This window comes from Pinus tabuliformis, chromosome 7 (assembly GCF_031772625.1).
Source record: "Pinus tabuliformis cultivar Carrire ecotype Pingquan chromosome 7, CPIR1, whole genome shotgun sequence".
NCBI classification, from domain to species: domain Eukaryota; kingdom Viridiplantae; phylum Streptophyta; class Pinopsida; order Pinales; family Pinaceae; genus Pinus; species Pinus tabuliformis.
The window spans coordinates 888,934,817-888,940,219 of record NC_142293.1 but is presented as its reverse complement, the minus strand read 5'-3'; positions in this window follow the sequence as shown (position 1 = coordinate 888,940,219).

Here is a 5,403-nt window from a genome sequence, read left to right as displayed (position 1 = left end):
TCTACAACGTTCTTGAATTGTTTTACATGAAAAGGCAACAGAAAAAGGTGGAAGATTGCAGCTACCATATGGACCCTTTTAAAAATATTCAACGCACAATATATATCGAATATGTTTGGCTGCAATATATATCGAATACCATACAACATACCCACTTCACTCACAGAACGACCTTCAAGAAAGAAAGGAACACCAGCACACAATGACCATGTATAAAAGGATTTTAGCTATCATATGGCTTTCAAGGATTCATGCAGCATATCATTTAAAATTTCCCAACATAACATTAATGCAGGATTCACACAGTGATTTGAACGAATCGTTCCATTTCAAAGAAGAAGCATTCCATCATACGCTGCACTCTTCAGCACATACGAACCAAAGCAATAGTTTCGACCAGCATTCATTCAATAAAATAAAATGATCTTCACCCCCACGACTGTGCACGATTGTTATGGTAGCTTCAACTCATTACTCAGGGAAACAATCGACTTCATACATTTCAGAAATTTTCTTTCAAAGAATTAACATAGAGTTTACATGAGAAGGTTCATTGAACATCAATGGAAAAAGGTGGAAGATGCCATGACAGAGAAAAATGATAGAGAAATCGAAACCATCTCAGCATTGGAACTAAAATTGGTTTTGGAATATTCAGCAGAGGAACCTGATAACCTACCTGGAGTAGCATTCTGGTGGCTGTGGTAGCAGCATTCAGGTGATTGTGGCAGCAGCGTTCAGGTGATTGCGTGGAGCAGACTACCAACATTTATGAATAGTCAACATTTTTGGATGGAGAGACAACACTTTGTATGGAAGGCTATTTTGAATGGAGAGCAGAGGAGCAGAGGAGCAGAATAGGGAGTTACAAAGGGCGTAAAAGCTAAAAAAAGGAGCTCGCTCTGACACCATGTCAGGCCAGGCAGTAACTCCATAAGGCAAAAATGATTCATGTGTTATTCCATCAGGTAGGTCTTCATTATATACATGAGGGAGAGATTGTTCAGTTCATCTCCTGATGACTGTTCATATTTCTTATTTATCTATTTACATATATTCACCCAATCACAAGGATTAGGTGTCAACAAGGGTGATCATCATTCATGTTCACAGTATTTGAAACATCTCCAACTTTTAATTCTTTAATAATCTGATTTATGTATACTCCATTCTTAATCAGTTCATTAAATGGGATAGACATTTTAGTTTTTGATATCTCATTTTCAAAACTAAAAGAGGACTGACCCTTTTTTCTTCTTTGGTGGCTATATCTTTCTTTTCAGGTATCTCTTTTGGAGTATCATCTTTCTTCTAACTTGTAGAAGGTGCATAATATTGGGCTTTATTTGGAGGATTAACTGGCACCTTTCGATTTCTCAAATTAGATTGTTTATGTACCTCCAAAACTACATTTTGATACCCCTTTTTATACTCTTCTGATTCTGTAGAGATGACATCTTTCCATGAATGTGAGAACAAATATTACTCCTCTTCTATTAAAAAGATTGTGTCCTATGTTTCACCAAAATAATGAATGTGATATTGACCCTCATTTTGATCTTTTGCTGCTATTTTCTCCTATTCTACATAGTTCTCTTAAAAAGGTGCCCTGGTCTTTCACTAATCAGCTGGATTCCTCTGCTCTCTTTGCTTAATTTGAATCTATTGTATTCTGAAATTAGGATTTCTGATTTGGGGACCTCCCTGTGGTTCTCTTGCAACAACTCTATCTCCCAGAGTCATTCTCTCCATCATCTTCTCCATGGTCTTCACTAAAGTTTCCAACTTAGCATCTGATGATGTAGAAGTTTCTTCCTTGATAGTTACCTTCTTTTTAGTCTTCATCTTGGATTTCTTGGCCAGCAAGTTAGCTTCTACATTGACAACATTCTTATGTATATCTTCCAAGGTAGTTTACTTTCTCTCCCTCAGTTGGTAGGCCATCCTAGCATCAAATCCATCTGGATAGTGAAGTAGGGCCAAACCTGGGGGAGGCTTTATGATTGCAAGGATGGAATTTTAAATCTTATTGAATCTAGTTGACAAATCTTGGACTTTTTCTCCAGGAGCTCTCTTCAAGTTTTCATACTCAGCTAGTATTTGAAGAGAATTCTTTTTTACTTCCCACCTAGTCATAAAATGTCTTTCAAGCTATTAGGAACTAGTAATACTTGTAGCTAACAAAACTCTAAACCACTTATTGACCTCTTCAAAAAAATTCTAAGCTAACAGTTGCATTTTAACATCATCATGGTCAACTTCTTCAAGATCTATAAAATCACTCATTTTATCTAGATGTTGTTGTGTTGTCAAATCCCCTGTACTATCAAACAAAGGAAACTGTTGGGAATATTTTTATGGCATATCTTGTAGTTGGCCTTGTAAATCCAATGGGTCGTAGCGGTCAGCCATGACTGTAGTCTGAAATGTAGTTGTACTAGCTATTGTCCTTGATGATGAAGATGAAAGAGGCGGTGGCACTTTGATTTACTGAGTTGTTGGGATTAGAGGAGTGAAGACAACAAATACAATCAAAGCAGAATGGTATGGAGGATTCAAAGGCAAGGTAGATGGACGAGTAGAAGATGTTGGAACAACCTGTTGAAATATAGGCGATTTCTCAGCAACCCCTTGTAGTTGATTAACCAAGTGTTCAAGCTTATAAAATTTGTGCAAAATGTCTCTATCATACTTTCAAATGCCAAGTTTCTGAGATGGGATATATGGTTTTATTCTAGAATCATCAATGATTGTCTCAGACAAAAAACATTCATATTTGGATCTGAAAAGACTTCGCTCAAATGAAAGGCCGTAATCAAGGTCTTCGACAGTTATAACACTCTCAGGAAGGGTGTAAGATATTTCTAGAGGTCTGTTACTTACTTCACCTTCTTCAAACCTCTTATTTCTAAGAAATTTCTCAGGGTCACTTACAACTTCACGAGGATTAAAATTTGGATGTGATCTTGTATGGATATTATAAAAGCCATATTTCCAAGAAATATAATTACAGCTAGGTCTAAACACAACCTTTAGGTGAAACTTCAGCCTAATTGATCCCTAACTCGTTTTCACCCACATGAACTAGGATTAAGCTTCTCAAACAAAGGTTTTATTAGGGAAAATTTAGCCTTCAGCCCTTGATAATAGTGCTAGAATGTTAGCACTCTATAATTTTATTTAGGCTAAGAAATGATTACAAAGGTAACCAAAGGCCACTTTTAGGCTAGGATCCAACCTTACTAGCCTTGGAGAGGGCTCACTCACTAGGGTTTTCCTTTGTCAACCTGATGAATGAATAATTTTTTGATGTTAGGGTGTGTTTGAGGATTATAAAAGAAGATTTGATTTACTATTATGAAGGTAGGTAAGAAAAAAAATACCCACTCAACATAGAACCAGTCACAACTAATGATTTCAAGTGAATAGGGATAACGAAGGTGATTTAGACAGGGGTAGGATAGACAATTTTGTTGATAATATAACCTGATTTCGTTGTAGGAAGGGTGAGTGTAGAATCATAAGGATGAAAATCAGAGCATCAAGTCATAGATGAATTCAAATTTCCATTAAGAGGAAAAGGACATATAAAATGTTTAGCTTATATAAAACATAACACTATAATGAATTCTGCAATATTTACTCTTAAGCTAAAACATGAATACATATGTTTGAACCATGGAACCATAAGATACAACTGATAGCACAAAGAACAACATACCAACAAAGTTCCGACACAAGAATCCTTGTCAAACTCCTTCTGCCTTTCTTTTATTCAGTTGAGAAATTTAATACAAAATAGCAACCTTCTTCTTCACACTAACCAACATAACCTTTTTCTTAGTTTTTAACATCTTATATACATAAAAATATTACGCTCACATGTAGCAGGGTCAAATTTTTGAAAATGAAAACCATTCATCATCTAGATACATCGAATTGTTCACCTACTTTGCAAAAAAATAGGAACTAATTACCTAATGCAGTTTTCAGCTTAATACATCATTAAAATTAGAAATATTTCATAACAAATCACTAACAATACCATCCTAAGGAGTAATTCCACCTAACGACATGATTAAACAACTTCTAGAACTCAAAAAACTCGAATTTACAAGGCAAAATCAAGATTGTGTCAAAAAGGCAACATTTGTTGTGAATCTTCCAGTTTTGCAACATTTCAAGTTTTGCATATTTGCAGCCTTCCTCTCACAAAATGGAGAAAATGGATAGTATAAAAATATACTTGTGATGGTAACGAACTCCTGAAAAATCCTTAAAAATTACTGCAAACCTCCTGATCACCTAATCTCCTTGGATGACAATGTAGCATACTTTCACAGCAAAACTGCCACTTGCACAACAAATTCAAACTTTTGAGCATATGATGAGTTTTTCTAAAATAAAGTGCTAGAGGCAAGCTATAAGTGTTGTGAAATCCTTATAACATCGCATGGGACAATCAAAACCTCAACATTTTTCCATCTCATCGACATAAAGGACTATGTAACACGTGCAACATGTCCTTGTTTTGTTTTTTGCAAACTTCACCAAAACTGATCAGTGATGACTTCTTGGGAAAAAAGATAAAATTTAGAAATTAGTGGCATCCACCTGATGAAGATTTACGTTTGTGATGCTTCTGCAAGTATATCTAACTTTCTCTTCTTCCTCTTTCTTCTAGATTGCATGGCCTCAGTCAGCTACTATTTTACTAGTTTGACTCTCCTTTTTAAAACCAAATTATGTGTATACAAATTTCTCACTTGCCTATGCAGAGGAACGCTCCACTTTAACTTATGTTTGGCCTTGTCAAGGATAGGTTCAACAATTTGTAATTGATTAAATAATCTCAACTTATCCTTTTGATCTTTCTTTACAAGCCAATCTACTTGTTGTTGAAATCCTTCAAGTTGTTCCAATAGTCTTTCAAACTCTTTCTGCTCATGAAAAACCACCTTCTATTTTGGCTAAGTAGTCTCCTTCATTTGCATTTCCATCTTTCTAGCAGACCTAGTTCTAGGTTTCCTTGATTGCTCAATTGTCACCTTCACATCTTGAACATCTATGATCTATTTTCTTTTATCTTTAACAACATGTACAAATTCTCTCCTTGATGGTTCTCCCTCACTGGGATGGGCAACTTCTTGTGATATTTTCTGCCTGAGTTCTCTATTTTCTTGCTGTAAGTATGCTACCATTAGATGAGCCTTGTCCAACTAATCTTGCAAGTCCTTAATTCTCTGATCCCTTTCATCAGTTTCCACTTCTTCATGTGCACTCTCTGATATCTCAATAGCTTGAACATGTGTAGAGTCTATAGGCAATCTCCTGGTTGAAGCTCTTGTTCTCAGTCTCCTAGCCACTTTCTCTACCTTAGGTGAGAAGTGAAGTTTCTTGGCA